The sequence below is a fragment of the Vombatus ursinus genome, unplaced genomic scaffold (assembly GCF_900497805.2).
Source record: "Vombatus ursinus unplaced genomic scaffold, bare-nosed wombat genome assembly UNPS02004422.1, whole genome shotgun sequence".
In the NCBI taxonomy this organism is placed as follows: domain Eukaryota; kingdom Metazoa; phylum Chordata; class Mammalia; order Diprotodontia; family Vombatidae; genus Vombatus; species Vombatus ursinus.
Window position 1 is genome coordinate 713,027 of NW_020944200.1, and position 23,097 is coordinate 736,123.

Genomic DNA, 23,097 nt, shown 5'->3' on the forward strand with positions numbered 1-23,097 from the left:
TTCCTGACCTCTTGCTAGGGGACTTCAACATGCATATTGATAGTGCCTCAAACACTCTAATCAATTTCTCAGCTTACTCATTTCATATGACATACTCCTTCATTCTGCCTCAGCTACACTCAAAGATATCATATCTGCAATCTTGCCATTATCCACAAATGCACCACTTAAATGTTCATGAACTCTTAATCAGTCTTTTATCATTCCATTTCTCCTTCTGCCTTGCAACTCCAAATCCTGTTCTTCATCCTCATTGTTATCTCCAATTGGTCCAATTATCTCCACTTGTTATCTCCAACAGGTCATTGCCCTTGTACTGTTTATACTCTCCTCTTGCCCATCTTGACCTCTTAGTGAACCAGTTTAACTCTACACTATCCTTTTCTCTTAAGTCCTTTGTCTTTTTATTCTATTGCTGATCTTCTGCAAAGCTTCAGCCTTGGATTACTCACACCATACATTGCCTTCATTCCTACTCATGTGCTATTGAATGAAACACATTCTGAATTGATGTTACCAAGACTTCAATTCTTCATGCCCCTGTAGTCACAGAGTCAGACTTGGAAGTAAAGGGAAAAGTGTACTTTCAGAGTGATCTGATAGTTTTGGTCAATAGGATCATTCAAGCTAATCACTACAACCTCTTGCTTGAACATAAGCTAAGCTGAGGGCTACAAAAAGAACTGTGCAATTTGAGCAGAAGAGACCCTGCTGTCACATAGTGTGATGTGATGACCTCCAAAAGACCCTTCAGTACTTTCTTTGTGATCAGCCATAAGTTTCTGAAATTCCCATATTAATGACTCCTTTGGGTTAAGGCCTATATTAAAAGTTAACATGTAATCTTCATTTCCAAATCTATAGCATCCATTAGGAACCTGAAGATCAGATTATATTTTAGAGGTATCATCCTTCTTTCAAATCCCCAGAGCTTCACTGGGACTCTAAATCTATCAGATTACCTGGAAGTCAACATTCTCTTATTCCTTGAAATCACATGATCTTTTCATCAGCCCATGAAGCATGGGGTTCAAGGGCTTTACAGCCAGAATCATGATAGCAATCATTGTCACCATGAAGATGAAAGGATAGAATGACAGTTCTCAAGAACTCAGTTGAATGTTATTTCTTCTATGCACAAATAGTAAAGAATAAGCTATTAAAGTTATATTTTAATTAAATAAAATTTTAAAGGTGTCTTTTGTTTTTATATTACAGTAAGTTTTAAATATAACTCTCTTCCCTCCCCACTCTACCCCTAACCTCAGTAAGAATTCTTTCCTTGTAACAAAGAAAAATCAGTTAAGCAAAACCAACAATAATCTATATTGTTATTGCATAAATCATTCTCTTGGTTCTGTTTACTTCATTATGCATCATTTTGTGAAAAATCTTCCTAGGTTTTTCTGAATCCATTCTTTTGTCATTTCACACAGTATAATAATATTACATTACAGTCATTTGTAAGGCTAACTCTTCTGTGGCTCAGGGTAAGCTCCCATACTACCCAGGGGAGCCCTTCCCCTTGACGGAAAGATATCACCTCCTCCTGGCACTGTCCAAATGCAGGTCTACCCCTACCCCACTCTGATCCACTGACAGAATGAGAGACAGGAGGATGAGCGAATGAGTGTTGGACCTGGAGGGGGTTAGTGTATTCATATAAAGTACTAAGAGAACTATAGTTCTGTTGGTTCTATAGAACCAGAGAACAAAGGAGGGTATGAATCCAGGTCAGAAGCAGTCTAGAATGCTATAGGCACAGGAAATTCAAAGATTGGGGAGGAATAGAGTATGTGAAAAGATTGTTTTCCATTCTGGGACTTGTCTTTGAGACCACTTCACTTCTTTACTAGTGGTAAACAGGTAGCAGGAAGTAATTTAGTGTCTTATGCAGCTTAACTGATGATCCAAGTACCTGGAAATAGCTATAGAACAAGATAGAGGCCATAGACAGTAATGGAGGATTAAATAAGGAAAAGCATGTGGAGGAAAAGGAAGACTCAGTGTCCCAGGTCAAATTTCTTCATCTTATTAGACACTGAGTATCTGAGAGGATGTGAGCAGAAGAGTTCTTGAGGATGTTTGCTCCAGCTAATGAGAGGCACTTGAACTACAATCTTGTAATTTCTGGCTTTAGATCATGCCTCTATACTGATAGTCTGCTTCTTGGGCCTGCGAGGAGTTGCTGGGATCATGTCTATGGTGTAGCTGGTTTATTTATTTGTTTGTTTGTTTATTTATTTTTCTTTTATGTTAATGATTAAAGAACTATATGCATTTAAGCTATGTGTGTGACCAACTCTTATGCTGTGCTAGTGTTACTTCATTATAATACAGCATGGAGAGAAGTGAGTAGTTTTCTTTGTGGAGACCAAGAAATTGACTGGATAAATTCAAACAAATTTTATCATCAGACTTAAAAGATGTAACTTGCCACTTACAGAAGGAGTAGAACTAAAAGAATGAGCATAAACATGCATAGAGCATAAGCTGGTTGTGCCAGAACACCTGGTCCACTGTCTATGCATGTTTCTGGCAGAGAGTGAGCTAATTTTCTGAGACCCATGGAGAGTCTGGCATTTTCCTCAAATGCACTCTGATGCTGGCTGTAGTGAATAACATCTGGGGTGAGCGTGGCTTTGTCATGGTTCTTTTTAATTAAATGGAACGATCAACCAGCTAGCAGTGCCCCCTTCTGGTTAAATAGGTATTTAGGTAAATTGGCAATAATCCCAAATCTCTTTTTATATATTTACCTTAAAACTATGGTGATCATATCTTCAGAACTGAAAATCAAAGCACACTATCTCTTAACAAATATTCATTTCACAAATTTGGTTAAAAGTATACATTATTCTTGAAATTGGTACCATCCTAGAAGATCCAGAATATATTTTAATTTATTTTAAGGGCACATAAGCTTGTATGTAAATAGAGAGCCAGAAGCAGCCCTGGCTATAGTTCCCTCATATCCAATCATAATACTCACTTTCACAAACATAACCCAGGAAAGGCAACTCATTAAGTTATTACTACCTTAAAATCTTGGTTGTTTGCTTATTGCCTTCTATTTAATGTCTCTGGGCCTTAGTTTCCTCACCTTTAAAATAAGAGAGTAAAGCTAGATCAATCAACTGATCTTTCAATAAGCATTTATTAAGTGTCCACTGTGTGCCAGTTAATGGAGATACAAATACAAAGAAGTATGCATACTAATAGGAGAGACAACTTACACACATAAAGAGAATGAATATGAATAAATATAAGATAGTCAAATATTAGGTACCTGGGAAGAGAGGACATTAGCAAGTAGGAGGATCAGGAATATAATATAATGCAATTTAATGTAAAAGGTTGTGAATTTTACTTTTTTCTTAAATGTTTATGTTACCCGCTGTTCTCCCAAGTGAACAACAGCAAAAATAAAAATCAAACCCTCATCACAAACATAAAAATCTAGCAAAACAAATTCCTACATTGTCAATACCCCAAAGTTAATTTTTTATCTCTCTGTATTTTATATTCATCACTTCTCTGGTAGCAGGTGAGTGGAGTGCTTTGGCTTTGATCTTCTGGATTCAAGGTTTAGCATTGCACTGATCAGAGTTCTAGTCTTTCTAAATTGTTTTTCTCCATAATGTCATCATTGCATAAACTGTTCTCCTAGTTCTCATTTTATTCTACATCAGTTCACGGAGGTCTTCCTGGTTCCCTCTTAAACTATCTATTTTAAAGTTTTTCATTGATACTAATCCAGTATGTTTACATACTATAACTTGTTTAGCCATTTCCTAATAGAAGGACACCCATTAGCCTTTAATTTTTTGCTACCAAAAAATGCACTCGGTGAAAGTTGTGAATAGGAAGAACCATTCTGGAAAGCAATTATTAATCATGTCCAAAAAGTTACTAAACTGAGCATATCCTTTGGCCCAGCTATCGCACTACTAGGTCTCTACCCCCAAAGAGATAAAAAAAAAAGAGGAAAGTGACTTAGATGCACAAAATTACTTATAGTAGCACTTTTCTTAGAAGAGAAATGCACAGTAAAGCAACTTTGAGGTTCTACTTCACATTCATCAGATAGAGAAAGATGAGAAAAGAGGAAAATGACAGATGTCAGAGAAGCCTTGGGGAAAAAGAGTAATCTCCCTCAGTGTGAAGGGTATGAGGTGGAATCTCAAAGATCTCTATTGTTTAATGATTTGGAACATTTTTATATGTTTTACATATTTTCATATCTTGGATATCTTCCTTTAAAAACTGCTTGTTCATATCCTTTAACAATCTATTATGGAATGATTCATATTCTTATAAATTTGAATCATTTTCTTATAAACCTTGGATATAAGATCTTTATTATTTAAATTTGCTGCAAAGATTTTTCCCACTTTCCTTTTCTAATTTTAACTACATTAGGTTTGCTTAAAAAACAAAATCTTTACATGTATTTAATCAAAATTGTTCATTTTATCTTACATGAACTTCTATCATTTATTTAGTCATGAATTATTCCCCATCCATAGACCTGAAGAGTAATTTCTTATTTGCTCCTCTAATTTGTTTGTGATGTGACCTTTTGTTGTAGGTCATGTATCCATTTGGAGCTTATCCTGATTGATATATGGGTCATGGACAGTCTTTCTGTTGAATATCTGGCTACTGGACCCAGATGGCTCTGGAGGAGAAAGTGAGACTGGTGACCTTGCCCAGCCCTCCCTCACTCAAATCAAAGTCAATTGCAAGTCATGTCATCATCTCCCTGATGTCATGGTCCTCTTCGAGAACAAAGGACAAACACAACAACAACAGCAATCTTGATATATGATGTGAAATGTTGAGCTAAACCTAATTTCTCCCAGACTGCTTCTAAATTTCCTAATAATTTTTTGTCAAAGAATGATTTCTTGCCCCAGTAACCGGGGTCTTTGGATTTATTGAACAAATATGCTACTATATTTGTTTGCTTCTGTCTGCTATATAATTAAACTGTTCCACTGATTATATCTTTTCCACTGGATATTTCTCTCTTTTTAATCAATACCAAGCTGCTGTTGTTTTTTAAATAATTATTGCTTTGGAATACAGTTTGAGATTACCCTATTATTACATTTGAGATTCTTAACTTTTTGTTCCTCCATATGAATTTCATTATTATTTTTTTTTTGATTCATGATATATTGTGCCCTGTTACATCAATCTCCTCCTTCCAGATTAAACATTGAAGGAATAAAACCCTAATAACAAATTATCATAGTTAATCAAAAATAAATCATTCAGAAATCATACCCAAAAATGTATCTCATTCTGCACCTTACATCTATTGACTTTTTGACAGAATGCTTTATTATAGGTTTTCTGGTGATACAGTACAGTTGGTCACTGCCTTGGTCAAAATTTTAAGCCTTTGAAAGTTGCTTCTCTTTATAATATTACCATTGTGCAAATTGTTCTTCTAGTTTCACTCACTTTACTCTGCACCAGTTCCACTTTCCCAGAATTCTTTGAAATTATTTCCTTCATCATTTCTTATGGGACAACAATATTCTGTTACATTCACATACCACAATTTATTTATTCAGCCACTATCTAAACAACAGGCATCTCCCCTTTTGATTCTAGTTATTTGCTTTTCTCTCACTTTTTTGTAATCACTCCCTTCAGGATCAAATGATTTGTTTTGATTATGACTGCTCCTTTCCCAGTATTATCCTACCTCTTAATTCCCACTTTCCCTATTTCCACTTGTTTCCCTATTGAGTTTGATGTATTTCTACAACAAAATGTGTGTGTTCAACCTTCTTTCAGAAAAAAAGTGAGGTTCATCTGTTATCTATTATTGCTGCCCCTTCCTCTATGTATGTTTTTCTTCTTACTCATTCTAATTATGAGAAATAATAAGTTCTATATCCTTCTTCTTCCTTTATGTACTTACGTAATTCCTTCTTTTTTGCCTTCTTTCTTCTTTTTTTTTTTTCCTTTAGGCAATTGGGATTAAGTGACTTGCCTAGCGTCACACAGTTAGTAAGTGTCAAATGTTTGGTCTGAGGCCAGATTTGAACTCAGGTCCTCCTAACTTCAGGGCCGGTGCTCTATTCATTGTGCCACCTAGCTTCCCCTACTTTCTTTCTTAAAAGCCTAAGAATAGAACCAATCTACTGTAGTCCTGTTTTTATTTAATTCTTTCAATACCATTTGAAGACATTATGATTGTGAAGGAACATTTGTTTCTTCTTATTTAGAATGTTATCAGTTCATCATTTCTTAGCTCCATCCAATTACTTGATATGTTTACCTTTCTAGGTTAAGTTTCTATTCTGTTTTGTTCTCTTCATCAGGAGTCCTTGAAAGTCATCACTTCCATCGAAAATTCATTAATTTTTCCCTGTAGGATTATACTTAGCTATACAGTTTGTTATTCACGACTATTGGTTTACCCTTTGAAACAATATATTCCATGCTCTCCTTTCATTTCTAGTAGAAGCTGACAGGTTTTGTGTGATCCTGACTGTAGTTTCTTGTTACTTGACCTTGTTTCTTTCTAGTTGCCTGTAGTATTATTTTCCTTTGACCTGGAAGAGACCCATTGACTATGATGTCATTTGGGGGTTTCTTTCAGGAAATCACTGATGTTCCCCTTTCCTTCCCCCCCGCCTTATGTATTGTTTCCCCCCATAAGAATGTAAGCTTCTTTTGGACATTGTCTTACTTGCTTGTATTTGTATTCCCAGACACAGAACCTGCCAGGTACGTAGAAAATGCTTAATTAGATAGCTACCTAGCTATCTTTTACCTGGACCATTGCTATAGTTTCCTGAGGGATCTCCTTGCCTCCAATTTCTTCCTCTCTACAATCTCTCTTTCACATAGCTACTAAATCAATATTCCTAAAACAGATCTGACCATGAATCTTCCCAACTCAAAAATCTTCTGTAGGACAAAATACAAACTCCTGAGCCTAACAATTAAAGCCCTTTACAAATGACTCCCATTTACCTTTCCGAACTTTTTTTATATTGTTCGCTTTGGTTTTTCTGCTTCCATGACTTTGCACAAGAGGTCTCCCACACCTGAACTGTAATTTTTCCTTACTGCTACCTCTTAGAATCCTTAGTTTTTTTCAAAATACAGCTAAGGTACCTGCAACTAAAATCTTTTCCTGGTCTATCCCTAACTCCCCCAACTCCACCTCAGTTACTAGCATTATAGATGTTCTATATTTGCTTTTTTGTGTACATTTTTAATACCTCAATAGAATGTAACCACTTCGAGTGTAAATTTGAGTGCAATTTGTTTTTGTCTATAGAATGAGATTAAATAATAATACATAAGTATATCTAATACATAAGGGTATATGTTATTTAATAGGATTTTAATAAATGTCTGTTGAACTACCTAGTTCAATTGACATCTATGGAAATAATCCTTTATTTGACCACCATGAATCTACGCTTGAACTCTGGTGGGGCAGATGTGGAAGCTTCATTGGGATCAAAAGTTCATCCTTATGTACTCAAGTTTCTAAAATTTGAACTGAAATAAAATAATACCGACAGGGGCTGAGTGATATTATTCAGCATGAGTTCACCTAAGGCAAAGGTAGCTTCATTCACCTTAAAGTACCTATGTGTCCTACTAAATCATCTTTTTATTTTAGAATACTACCTTTGTTTCCCCTGATTTTTTGCAAATCTTGAGGCAACAAAGAAAGCCAGAAGGTAGAGTAAGAAAGGCTCAAGGGAATTATAAAGGACATTTGTCAGAGGCATGGTGTTATGATTTTTAGAACTTCTTTTTAAAAAAAAATATACATATATATATTTATTTATTTATTTTTAGTTTTCAACATTCACTTCCATAAGATTTTGAATTTTAAATTTTCTCCCCTTCCCACTCCTCCCCCCTTAAGATGGCATGCAATCTGATATAGGCTCTACTTACATATTCATATTAACCATATTTTCCCATTAGTCATGATGTAAAAAACAATTAGAACTAATGAGAGGAACCATGAGAATGAACAATAAAACAAAACAACAAAGGAAAAGGAGAGCAAATAGTATGCTTCCATCTGCATTCAGACTTAATATTTCTTTCTTTGGTTGTGGATAGCAATTTCCATCAGGAATCTTTCGGAGTTGTCTTAGATCCTTGCAATGCTGAGAAGAGTCAATTCTATCAAAGTCAGTCATCACATAGCGTTGCTGTTACTGTGTACAATATTCTTCTGGTTCTGTTCAGTTCAAATCAGTTCACATCAATTCATATTTCAGCATCAGTTCATATAACTCTTTCCAGGTTTTTCTGAAGCCTGCCTGCTCATCATATCTTACAGCACAATAGTATTCCATTATATTCATTATATCCATTATATTCATATACCACAACTTGTTTAGCCATTCTCCAATTGATGGGCACCCCCTCAATTTCCAATTCTTCACCACCACAGAAACAGCTGCTATAAATATTTTTGTACATGTTGGTGATTTTTAGAACTTCTTAAAAGCTTAAAAGCTTCTTAAAAACTCTTTGCAATTCTCATTCTCTAGGGCATTCTTTACTTGGACATCTGTTCCTTAAACCATTCACTCTTTTGGTCTTATTGGTACTCCTGGAGTTGGGCCTTCACATCAAAAGACGCATGTAACTATATGGGCAGCCCAGAAAAGGGACTATCATGGAAGTAAGTATCAAGGGGCTGACATTCCTCTAGGCATCCAGGCATATTCCCCACTCATCAGTAGGAGCCTTGAAGAAGAAAGCTACATCCCAGGAAACCTTAGGGGTTCAGCCTATTGAAGTATGTATGGAATATTTGGCATGGCAACAAACTAAGTAGCAGATTTGCTTGATGGCTGACTAAGAGTCAATTATGGATTCATTGAGACTAGTGAGCCAGGGTGAGTCAGAGCATGGTAAAATGATTTTCCCAATGCCCAGGGACATTGACACTGAGGGTGCTTGAATAATTCCCCTATAAAAATTTTTTGTTTGCTCATTTTTAGTTTATCTGTCTCCACTTTCCTGCAAGAGCTAAAAGGTATGATGTAGAAGGGGAATGAAAATTTAATTTTATCAAGAGTTCATACATCCCACAACTTTGGACATCAATGTTATGTTTTACTTCTGCTTTTCATGTAATAAATACTTGGTCTATATACTGATAGAATGAGTTCTTTGGGAATACTTTGAGGGGGAAGTTAGGAGCCTGGGAGTCCAGTGGGACAGGAAACACAAAGATAATTATGAATTATTACTTTCCTTTAGACTTTCAACATGGAGACCAGGAAAGCACTTATACAGAAGAGGCTGGAAATTCTGCGCATACACACACACACACACACACACACACGCAGTATAAGTGAGCTAACTGGTAGTTGTCAGCTGGGACATTTGGGTGAATTCTCACATACCACATCAAGTAAGATGGGATAGTAAACTTAGACCACCACCTGGTGGCTTGCTGAAATATAACCCTGAGCCAGGCTCTAGTCATGAACCCTTAAATGCTTCAGTAGTAAACAAGGAAACATTGTCCCCTTGGGCACCTAAACTGCCAATAAATGGGAAATGGGGTTGAGAGGAGCTGGAGTAAGTTTTTCCAGAACCCAGTACCTTGATATTGCAGAGTTTAAACTCCTGCCCTAGGGCCTCTGATGTGCTCCCAAGTACCATCATCAAGCACTTTACTCAAGTCTCATTGTATTTGACCAGAAGAGACTGAAACATAGGCAGGGGCTGACTTTATCACTCATGGAACAAGACCAGCTTAAGAATCAGCTCTCAGTCTTTTTAAGTCAAGCACTCTTTCAGTTACTGCACAGCCAAATGCATGGTGGATGCTAAGGAGGTGAAACAAGCCAATTTTTATTATAATTGGGACAATAGCAATGCTACCAAATTCCTGGTGTCATTCATTAGCAAAGTGGACTTTAAGGGACTAGACATGGGAAATAGAGACCACTGTTGCTATTTTTGCAAGGAAATTTTCTCCTCATTGAGTATTTTAAAAGGGGAGCTATTGATTATAATTGTGTGAGAAAGTATTTAGGGGCATCATGAAGTAGGAACAGGGCTGGTATGCATTACAAGGGAGCATTAGAACTATCCTTGTACACACTGAGTACTAGAACATGATGGAAAGAGACAATGATTATGCTGCTGTTGCAGTCAGGTGTATTTTGGGGGAAAAGAATGACTGATTCAGAGCTCATACATGAGTAAATAGGCATTACAAATATTCAAACTGGCCAACAAGTAATCTCATTCTTCCTCACTCGTGAAGGACATCCAGGGCATGTGTGTAAGAAGGAAATCTATTTCTATGTATGAGGGAACATGAAGGAGGAAAACAGACATCAAGTTGTACACAAGAGATGAGGAGAATTCTATATACCTACACAGTCCCAAGAAACTTTATGCATAGATGAGCCAACAAGACTAGATGTTTATCAAGATAACCATAGGGAGAGATACAGCAGAGAACCACATGTACTAAGAAACAACTTGGATCCAGAAATTAGTAGAGGGGCATGTAGGGCCCTAGAGAGTGATGCTGGCCTGCCTGGGGAGGGTATATGTGACTGATAATCCAATACATGGATAAAACTTGACACCTTTAGATGCCCCCAAGGTAAGCTGGAGATAGAATGAGACAGGCCAAAGTGGAAAGGGGTACATAGATCCAATTCACCAAATCCACTCCCTTTAGAAAATTCACCCCTCTCTTGCAGATCCCCATGGGGAACCTGCTGCAATGGTAATTCATCTTTGTTGGAGCTAAGTACAAATAACTCCCAGTCTCATCCACCTAAAAAGGTTCAAGGGATGGTCCCTGCCTAGAGCCTGTACTTGATTTAGCCAACTCTGTAGAAATAGATCTTCAAGGAATCTCTGCATCGGTTCAATTAAACCAGGCCTGCACAATATATGGCCCACGCGCCACTGCCCGCAATAAATTTAGAGGATGTAAATGTAAAGCTGTAACAAGTGCTTTGTCTGTATCCCGCTTAACCCACTTTCCACTAGTCACTATTGTGCTCATCATGTAACTTGGCAGGTGGGTCGCCACTGCACACTCTCTCCTGTTTGTCATGTGACCTATGGCAACCAACCATTGTCAGTCTGTCTCTAGTCTGAGAGGAGTGAGAGTCATATCTTTTCACTGTGTTTTTGGTAGTTACTGGCATTTGAACAGGGGCAAAGTGAGTGCACCTCAGATGATGCCTGCTATGCGATAAGTAGTAACAATGTGAGGGCTTCTTCCCCTCCCTCGCTATACGGCCACCTTCCAAGTTACAGGAGAGTCTGGTGCTCTCTCCAAGGTCAGATACTCAGTTTAGTATTTCTTTGTATATGAGCAATTGCTGTGGAGATTTTTTGGTTCTAACATTAAAGTTTTTGGGGTAACTTTGTAAAATGGGTGATAAAAAGAAACAAAAGATTGAATCAGAACACAGAGTGTTACTTGTTTACTTACACAAGACAAAATATTTTGCCTTCTTTGAGAAGTAATAGCCATTCGGAAGGAATACAATCTTCATTGCCATTTCTAATCAAAACATCCTCACTTACGCAGATTGGACAACAATGAAAAACAAATTAAAGTAACCAAATTGTTGAAAAATCTCAGTGGGGAATTTCAAGAAAGTAAATTCAGAAAATGAGGCAGCTACTAAGGTTAGTTTTCAGATTTCTAAAGAAATAGCTGCTGCTAGGAAGTGTTTTACTGAATGTGACTACATAAAGAAGTGTTTGCTGATTACAGTTTCTGGATTATGTCCTGATTTTTAAAAAAAAAAAAAAAGTGTTTTTGAGAAATAGTTTAATCATTAAATTACAGTTTTACTTGGAAGGTGAGCCACTAAAAACCTATCAGTGGCCCAAAGAAGTTTAGCCTATTTTAATTTTGGCCCCTTCCTACTGCCAAATTATGCAGGTTTGCATTAGACCATGCCATCAGTTGCTCTAGTGACTCATCAGGTCGCTATTTGAACTTCTCCTGCAGCTTTCCACTTCATTAATGGTAAAAGCTGCCCTACTGCCTGCTGTCTTGGTAGAAAAAAAATCACTGGAGTAATAATGTACAAAGTCAGACACTGAGGCAGAATCAGTCTGAATAATCTCCATATTTTAACCTTGCATGACCTTTTGGGTGTGGAGCTCAACCAGCAGAAGACGGTGGTCCACTCAGGACTAATCCCATCTGCTGAGGACTAATTCCATCTCTAAAGGACTAATCTCATTTCTTGAGAGCTAATCCCAACTCTTCAACACTAATCCCATCTCCCAGTGATGCTTATAATAGGGAGGAGCTGAAGTCACAGTAATCCCAACTCCTTACTGAAATGTCTACCAATCAGGATTGTCTTCCCTTGTATGTAAATTATTTTACATTTTGTCTATAAAAGCAACTCTGCAGTTTGAATTCAGTGACACTCAACTGCTTGAAGCTTTGGCCTGTCAATAAACTCCTTTTATCTTATGTTTCTGAGTTTGAGTTTACCTTAATTGACCAGCGTAAAGCTTTAAAGAGGGTTTTCTTTTAACAATAGGATGAATCCAAGACAATCTCAACACCAGTGAGTTCCCAACTCTTTTCATGATTTCTGCTCTAATTCTCCTATTTTATGGTTCTGATTTCAGTGGGAAATAGTGAAAGCTCTGGGTCAGGGAATGTACTTCCATCTCCAGGCCCATAGTTACTGGACTTGACCTGTGCATGTCCACTACAAGCGCAGAGCTCCCTTCACTTATGTGGTTACCAGCTCCATTAATTGTCACTTAGCCTTCACTGCACAGTCCTTAAAAACTCTGTCTCTACTTGCTGAATGTGGCGGGCCAGTTTACTTTTAGTCTTATTATGCTGGTATTCCAATATCTATAGACCGGTCAAGAACAACCCAGGAATACCAGAACTGACTCTCTCTTTGCCATATCAGCCTCCTCCAGCATCCACTAGCTAAATGTGTCAGCAGAAGCCTGCCCTTTGATCCATCAAGAAGATTTCCCATACACAAGTGTAGACTGTTTTTTGGCTTTTTTTTTTTTTTTTAGGAATTTGGCCAAGAAACAAGGAGAGATATGCTTGAAGGGATGGTAAAAATTGTTTTTAAGGGGAGGATCTAAAGGTATTTAATGGCAGTAGGGAAGGAACCAATAGGTAAAAAAGTTGAAGAGAGAAGGGATTATTGAAAGGGCAATCTGCTGGAGAAGAGTGGAAGGGATATGACCAAAGACACATACAGAGGGGTTGACACTAGCAAGGAGGTCCACTTCTTAAGACACTGAGAGAAAGGATGAGAATAGGGGAATAACATCAAGGAGTTTTGAAACAAAAGGAAGAGGAAAAGAGGGAACTCACAGCAAATGGTCTCAATTTTCTCAATAAAAGGCAAGGTTCTCAGGTGAGAGTGTAGAGAGAGGATTCGGTGTGGGAGGTTTAGGTTGAGAAGGTTTGGAATAGCTTCTTTGGGTAGTGAGATAGATTCAACTAGAGAAGAATAAAAGGATTGCCTTGCTGTAGTGAAGGGCCAGTTGAACACGGATAACACAAAGTTCTAGTGTATACATTTCACATGGTTGTGTGACTCTATTCAGGACCATTCAACAGCCAAGTGAGTAGGAGTGGAACCATGTGGTAGGCCTTCTTTAACACTGGGGTCTGGCAAAGGATGAGTGGTGAAGGGACATGGCAGAGAGGGATAAGGGAATACTTGACAATGTTTTTTTTTGGTTTTGTTTTTTTGGTGAGGCAATCAGGGTTAAGTGACTTGCCCAAGGTCACACAGCTAGTACGAGTCAAGTGTTTGGTCTGAGGCCGGATTTGAACTCAGGTGGTCCTGACTTCAGGGCCGGTGCTCTATCCACTGCGCCACCTCGCTGCCCCGGGAATATACGACAATGTAAAGTTGCACTGGTTAACTATGAGATCAAGACTGGGAAGGAAGGAAAGTGAAATTAGAGTAGAGGTATAGGCCTGAGAAAACACAAAGGAGGAGAAGAGATGATTAACTGACAATTTGATTGAGGCACAGCATCTGTCCGCCTGAACAAAGGCATAGTTCAGGTGCAAAGTTAGCAGCATTTATTGGGTGAGTACAACACATGCACACGTAGGAAACTGCAGAACCTAGTCTGCTGGGAATTACATCAGAGTATTTAAAGCTAAAAACCACAAATGTTAGTTTATTCTAGAAAACGGTTTCCAGAAGCATAAAGCTTTGTGGGTTTTTTCTTGGGGATGCATAAGCAGGGTGTTGAAGCAGCTGGTTCTTTCCAATGTTGCACCTGGTAATGTGTTTGGCCTTGTGGTTTCAACAACAGTTTTGTAAAGGATCACTGGTATGTCAAGCAGCACTACTGACTTGTTCAATACCTGGATAATAGTGAAGCTCAAGCATATGGTTAAGATTAGTGGAGTCATGTTCACACAGATTAAGATCAGAACAAAAAATAGGCAGAGGAGACATAAGAAACAGAAAGAAAATTATGTTCAGATAGAGGAATATCAGAGTCCTTGCTTAATGAAGTGGAATACTTGTGGGTAATAAAGAGATATTGGGTGTGACCATACCTACGTGTGGCTGAGGTAAGAGGATGGCTGGACTAAAAGAAGGATTTACTAAGCACTTATTATGTTCCAGAGATTGTGCTTGCTAAGCACTTCTATTCTACAAACAGAAGCAAAAAGAAAGTCTCTGCTTTCAAGGAGCATATTTTTTTTAAAATAAATGGTATTTTATTTTTTCTAATCATATACATGTAAAGAAAATTTTTAACATTCATTTTTTTAAAAAATTTTGAGTTCCAAATTTTTGTCCCTTCCTTCTTCACATCCCCCTTCCCTAAAGTGGTAAGCAATTTGATACAGGTCATATATGTACAGTTCCAATAGAACAAAAGGAAAAAAAATGCAAAAAAAAAAAAAGTGAAAATAGTATGTTTGGACATGCATTCAGACTCCATCAGTTCTTTCTCTGGGTGTGAATAGCATGAGTCATTGTATTGCTAAGAACAGCTAAGTCATCCATAGTCGATTATCTCACAATGTTGCTCTTACAATGCTCTGGTTCTGCTCATTTCACTTTGCATCAGTTTGTGTAAGTCTTTACAGGTTTATCTGAAATCTGCCTGCTCATTATTTCTTATAGTACAATAGTATTCCATTAATTACATCCCTATACCACAACTTGTTCAGCCATTCCCCAATTGATTCCCCTCAATTTCCAAAGAGCTGCAATGAATATTTTTGTACATGTAGGTCATTTTCCCTTTTTTATGACCTCTTTGGGATACATGTAGGTCATTTTCCCTTTTCTATGACCTCTTTGGGATACAGTGGTATTGCTAGATCAAAGGCTATGCACAGTTTGATTGCTCTTTGGGCATAGTTCCAAATTGGCTGGATCAGTGTACAACAGCGCATTAGTGTCCCAATTTTTCCAACATTTATCATTTTCCTTTTCTGTCACATTAGACAATTGGATAGGTGTGAGGTAGTAGCTCAGAATTGTTTTAATTTGCATTTCTCTAATCGATAGTGATTTAGAGCATTTTTTCACATGACTACAGATAGATTTGATTTATTTGCCTGAAAACTGCCTGTTCATATCTTTTGACCATTTATCAAATGGGGCATGCCTTGTATCCTCATAAATTTGAATCAGTTCTCTATATATTTGAGAAACTAAGCCTTTATCAGAGACACTTGCTGTAAAAATTGTTTCCCAGCTTCCTGCTTTCCTTCTAATTTTGGTTGCATTGGTTTTGTGTAAAAACTTTTTAATTTAACATAATCAAAATTATCCATTTTACATCTCATAATGCTCTCCCTTGGTCAAAAATTCTTCCCTTTAAGGAGCTTACATTGCATAAAAAAAAAAAAAAGACAACACACAGACCACACACAGACTCACACACACACACAGGTTCTGAAAACCAGGGTGGGCAGGAGGGGATAGGATAAAGGTACTGTGGATCAGCATCCCAGAGTTTAGAAGCTGCATGTGCTCCTTTTAAGGTGTTCAGTCCTTTCAGTTGTATCCAACTCTCTGTAATCCCACTTGAGGTTTTCTTCGCAAAGATATTGAACAGGTTTGCCGTTTCTTTCTCCAGTTCATTTTACAGATGAGGAAACTGAGGCAGACAGGGTTAAGTGACTTGCCCAGGATCACACAGCTAATAATGTCAAGGTAAGATTTGAACTGAGGTCTACCTGACTCCAGGCCCAGTGCTCTAACCACTTTACCACCAAGCTGTCCCCCACCTTTTCCTTCCTCTTTTTAAATACAGAGATAGAAACCACTCTCTCAGTTAAAATAAAGAAATGAGTCAATACTTCTGTATTATCTCATTTACCACAAATGATAAAGTTGTAGACCCAGAGGAAATTGTATAAGTAATTTAAAAAAAAAATTGATATGCACTAGGGCTTAAATGGGCAGCTAGGTAGTATAATGGATGGAGTGTCAGGCCTAGAGTCAGGAAGATGAGTCTTACTGAGTTCAAATCTGCCCTCAGACACTTACAAGCTGAGGCAAGTCACTTAACCCCGTTTGCCTTAGTTTCCTTGTCTGTAAAACGGGATGGAGAAAGAAATGTCAAGCTACTCCACTATCTTTGCCAAGAAAATCCTAAACGGGGTCACAAAGAGTTGAACATCACTGGATAACCACCAAAAAAAAAAAAGATTTAAACACAACTTATCCAAAGTACATTTTTGTCAGTCCTGTAAACTGCTTGTATAATAATAATGTTGGTGGCCTATGGAAGATGTTTCAAGAATGATGACTAATTTTCAATGATATACAAGAAAATTAGTATAAATACAAACTATGTCTCTCCTCCATTTTGGTGGTTGGTGGTTGGAATGCCATTAAAACCTCACTCTAACCCTGCAGCACTAACAAATCAGCACATGATCTGCATATAGGTTTTTGTATTGTTGACACCACCCGTTTACTTACCAGTATGACAGAAGGAAAAGGGTAAGAACGTGGATATATCATTTTAGAAAGGTTGTCAGTTCACTGAACAATCAATTGAGAGCTACTTTGTCCAAATATTAATAATCATGTATTAGACCAAGGTCAAGCCTAAACTCTCTTCATGTCTGTCCATCTTACATAATTCTTTTTTCTTTGCCTTTTCCACTACCTGTTAACTTTTCCATTTTTTTTTCCTCTCAATGTAATTTTTATAATTAGGAAAACCTGTTTATTTTCTTTTTTCTTTTTCCATGAGCTGTGAGTTTTCAGTCTTCCTGCCAAATATGCTGTTTCATAATCACTTGTATTTTCCCACAGCAACACACAGTGAAGAATTCCTTTTTAAGCCACAGAGTTTAACTGAGTTTTGATATATTCTATTAAATAAATTTCAAATATGGCAAACTGACCCTTTTTCTTAGTTAGTATATGATTTCACTGGGTTTATTATTATCCACATAAAATGTTTCCTTTATTTGTGAAAATTAAATTTTCAGAAAGGTAGAGTTAATGTTTTAGTTCATTAATTACATTTTAGCTAAGATATTTTTGCTATTGGGATTCTTTGCTTAGATTCAGTGAAATTCATCTCTGAAAATCTCTCATGTTGGATTATTGGGCCACATTTTCTTTAACTACATTGTTTTATCAGTTATCAAACGAACGTCTCAAACAAGTCATATTCTGTTTTTTTCAAATACACAGGATGAATAAAACTGATGAAAACTATTGGACAAGATTCTCTCGTATTGACTTTGCAACCTAAGGCAATTCCAAATTCTGACATTACTTTCAATGTTTTTTAAGACAGATGCTGTTGGGACCTTTAGTGCAAGTAGTATATCATCTGCATACTTTAGCAACTTGTGAATCTCCATTTGAATATTCTTCAGATCCCCATGTGATCTGGGTTATATTACAACTCTAATGTCAGTATGAATAGTAATAGTAGTAATGAGTAGGGTGGGAAATTGTAAACCATTGATTTGAGCCATATAAATAGGATGAAAATAAATTGTGTTATGTTTTTATTTGTCCCCAAAGCTAAATTTACCTAACACATAATACAAGTAGTCCCATTCAATTGCATCAAAAGACTTCTTGGTTTCTAATAAAATTGCTGCTTTTGGTTTCAATTCTTTTCTTCCATCTCAGATGAGTTGTGTTAGCCTATTTAGATTATCTGATGCTTGTCTCCCAGGCATAAAGCTCATGATTACTTTAGTCATGTAGCAAGTGTTTCTGCATTATTTTATATCTAACCACACTGGTTTTTTTTCACAGCATTGCTAAAAAGAAATAGCATATAGTTGTCAGCAGGAGGTCATACGGTAAATTCTTAATAGTCTCAGGGTCTGCAGGCCATCAGATCCCCAAAACATTGATAATATCTTCTGCTTTAAAAACACAGTACAAGCTATTTAAATGCACTGCATTTATTCACACTATACTTGTAATACTAAAGGCTTTTTTAGCTTGCTGATGGTATGTAGAAGTTAATGTGTTGGTAAGTAACCTAAATTTCTTTAAAACTATTGTGAAAGTGACTCAATGTCACAGAAAAGTAATATCAATTACTCCCTGCTTTTCAACTGACCCTGGCCAGGCTACTTGAAATTCCTGTCTTTCAGTTCAGCATCTGTACAGCATAGGTAGAAAGAGAAATACCTCCAAGAGGGAATTTTGTTCATCACAATTATAAGGAAGCACATCTAGTCAACTTGCCCTAAAAATATTTCAAAGAATTTTTCTTTTTCTTAATTTTTTTTTTTAGTTTTCAACATTAACTTCCATAAGATTTTGAGTTTTAAATTTTCTCCCCCTCATTTCCCTCCCCTCTCCCCAAGACAGGGTGCAATCTGATATAGGCTCTACATATACATACATATTTTCACATTAGTGATGTTATAAAGAATTAGAATGGGAGGAACCACAAGAAAGAAGAAACAAAACAACACAACAACAAAAAGAGAGCAAACAGTATGCTTCAATCTGCATTCAGACTCCATAGTTCTTTCTCTGCATATGGACAGCATTTCCATCACGAGTCTTTTGGAGTTGTCTTAGATTCTTGCATTGCTGAGAAAAGTCAAGTCTATGAAAGTTAGTTATCACACAATGTGGCTGTTACTATGTACAATGTTCTCCCGGTTCTGCTTACTTCACTCAGCATCAGTTCATATAAGTCTTTCCAGGTTTTTCTGAAGTGCACCTGCTCATCATTTTTTACAGCACAACAGTATTCCATTACATTCACATACCATAACTTATTCAACCATTTCCCAATTAATGGACATCTCCTCAATTTCCAATTCTTGGCCACTACAAAAAGAGCTACCATAAATATTTTTGTACTTGTGGGTCCTTTTCCCATTTTTATGATTTCTTTGGGATACAGACCTAAAAGTGGTATTGCTGGGTCAAAGGGTTTGTATGCATAGTTTTACAGCCCTTTGGGCATAGTTCCAAATTGCTCTCCAGAATGGTTGGATCAGTTCACAACTCCACTAGCAATGAACTAGTGTTCCAATTTTCCCACATCTTCTCCAACATTTATCATTTTCCTGTTTTGTCATGTTAGCCAATCTGATAGGTGTAATGTGGTACCTCAGAGTTGTTCTGATTCGCATTTCTCTAATCAATAGTGATTTAGAGCATCTTCAAAGGATTTTTTCAAATATCAATTAACCATCTTATACCCTTGAGTCAGGCAACTTAAGTTATGGGGTATCAGAGGAAAGCTGGTAAGTAATCCTGTGTTTACAGAAGTAAACAAAATGAACTTTATACTATTACATTTCCCAGTAAACATGTTAAGGCTTAATATCTATGTATTCTGAGTGGGCTTAAACATGACTTAATTGGGGAAAGAGTTTACTATGAAATTCAAGAATCAAAGTAAATTTTAAGAGCTTTCTCTGTGATTTATCCACTCAGTCTACTTTACCTTTTCATCAACAACCATCTGGCACTAATTAGTACTTTTGAAAAGTTTTGATAACAAATTTTTCACATTTCAATTACATCACTCTATAATGTTTTCAAAAGTTACCTACATATATGTGTAAGACATACACAGATGCAAAGTATCCTTTAGTCAGTTTTTCAGAGTATTATAGTTACATTATTTCTTAATGGTGGTCAAATTTGTTGGGATCTCTAGTTTTTTCGGCGGAAAACAGGTATTTACTTGAAGATCCAATTCAAAGCACATGCATTCATAGTACACAGATAAATGAGAAAACCCATTTAACAAAACTTCAGGGTTTCTCTCAAACAGTATAATCAGTTCTCATTAGAATGATTTCTCTTTTTTTATTTTTTAAATTAACTTATTTTTAGTTTTCAACATTCACATCCACAAGATTTTGAGTTCCAAATTTTCTCTCCATCCCTCCCCTCCCCCCTACTCCAAGATGGTGTGCATTTTGAATACCCCTTCCCCCAATCTTCCCACCTATCACCCCCCTCTCCCTTCTCTTATCCCCTTCCCCTTCTATTTTCCCATAGGGCAGGACAGATTTCCATACTCCACTGCCTGTATATTTTATTTCCCAGTTGCATGTGAAAACAACTTTTAACATTTGTTTTTAAAACTCTAAGTTCCAAATTCTCTCCCTTCTTCCCTCCCCACTCACCCTCATTAAGAAAGCAAGCAATTCTACACAGGTTACACACGTGGAGTTATGCAAAACACTTCTATAATAGTCATTTTGTGAAAGACTAACTACATTTCCCTCCATCCTATCCTGCTCCCTGTTTATTGTATTCCCTTCTTTGACCCTGTACCTCCTCAAAAGAGTTTGCTTCTGATTACCTCCTCCCCCAATGTGCCCTCATTTCTATCATCCCATTCTTATCCTCTCTTATCCCATTCCCCCCTATTTTCCTATAAGGTAAGATAGATTTCTATACCCAAGTGAGTGTGTGTTATTCCCTCCTTAAGCCAAATCCAATGAGAATAAGATTCACTCATTACCTTTCATCTCCCCCTCCACTGTAAAAGCTTTTGCTTGCCTCTTTTATGTGAGATAATTTACCCCATTCTACCTCTCCCTTTCTTCTCTCAGTATAATCCTCTCTCACCCCTTAATTTTCTTTTTTAGATATCATCCCTTCATATTTAACTCACCCTGTACCCTCAGTCTATATATATATAATATATATATATGTTCCTTCCAACTACCCTAATACTAAGAAAAGTCTCATGAATTACAAATACCATCTTTCCATGTAGTAATGTAAACAGTTCAACTTTAATAAGTCCCTTATGATTTCCCTTTCCTGTTTACCTTTTCATGTTTCTCTTGAGTTTTGTATTTGAAAGTCAAATTTTCTATTCAGCTGTTTTTTTTTCCATCAAAAATATTTAAAGTCTTCTATTTCATTGAATGTCCATTTTTTCCCGTGAAGGATTATACTCAGGGTTTTGCTGGGAAGGTGATTCTTGGTTTTAATACTAACTCCTTTGACCTTTAGAATATCATATTCCAAGTCCTCTGATCCCTTAATGTAGAAGCTGCTAAATCTTTGTGTTGTTCTGATTGTGTTTCCACAATATTTGAATTGTTTCTTTCTGGCTACTTGCAATATTTTCTCCTTGACCTGGGAATTCCGGAATTCGGCTATGATATTCCCAGAGGTTTTCCTTTTGGCTCTTTCAGGAGGTGATCAGTGGATTCTTTCAATTTCTATTTCACTTTCTGGTTCTAGAATATCAGGTACTTGATAATTTCTTGAAAGATGATGTTTAGGCTCTTTTTTGATTATGGCTCTCAGGCAATCCAATAATTTTTTTTTTTTTTTAAGTTAGGCAATCGGGGTTAAGTGACTTGCCCAAGGTCACACAGGTAGTATGGGTCAAGTGTTTGGTCTGAGGCCGGATTTGAACTCAGGTCCTCCTGACTTCAGGGCCGGTGCTCTTATCCACTGCGCCACCTAGCTGCCCCCAATAATTTTTAAATTATCTGTCCTGGACCTATTTTCCAGGTCATTTGTTTTTTTCCAATGAGATATTTAACATTGTCTTCTATTTTTTTCATTCTTTTGGTTATATTTTATAATTTCTTGATTTCTCATAGAGTCATTAACTTCCATTTCCTCCACTCTAATTTTTAAGGAAGTATTTTCTTCAGTGAGCTTTTGGACCTCCTTTTCCATTTGGCCAATTCTGCTTCTGAAGGCACTCTTCTCCTTATTGGCTTTTTGGACCTCTTTTGCCATTTGGGTTAGTCTATTTTTTAAGATGTGATTTAGAATCATTTCTCTTGTGTAACATATGTGACATTAGACTCACATAGTGTTTTACAACCCAATGAAGTAAAAACGCTTCCTGAGAGTATAACTATGATATAATCCAATTCTGTACTGCTCATTATGATTACAATTATGTAACCAAACTCTACAAATACAGTTTAGTTATTGAAGTTATTAGTCATTCTAGTTTTATTTCAAGTATTTGCTTTATAGCTTGCTTCACAGACATTATTCTATAAGCTAAATTTTGGAAGTCAAGTGTATGCATGTGAATCTACTGTTTTAAAGACTTCCTGGCATAATTTACCCTTTCAATTTATATTTTCTTAATGTGAAAAAAGGTAGGAAGAAAACTGATGTCAATAGAGTCACTGACCTTTGCAGTCTTTACTCATAAACTAGCTGACAAATAAGAAATTTACCTTGCTGGCTCTAGAACTAGCACTTCGTAAGAAAACAGATTCTGGATACCTATCAGTTATTACAAGAATCTAAAATACTTTGTATTTCCAAAAAAAAGGGAAAAAAACAAGACAGCTAGTAGATATTCAAGTTTAAAGGTTGTCATGGGAGAATTTTACCACACTGATAAAAATCAGGCAATTACTGCAAGTGAAATATCGTTATTAATGGAGCACTGAACTCATTAGCAAAGGGATCTCTGGCCGCCCTCGTTTGTGCCAAAAAAAATATGAACATGAGTTGAAAAGGCTTTTTAAATCCAGGTGTGTCTTCTTTCTGACTGGCCTGACAGTATCTTATTTGGACCACCCCTGGCAAAGCAAGGCAATCCCAATTGGTGGACATTTTAATGATGTGAGTGAAGAGTTCTTAACTCCTCCCAACAAGC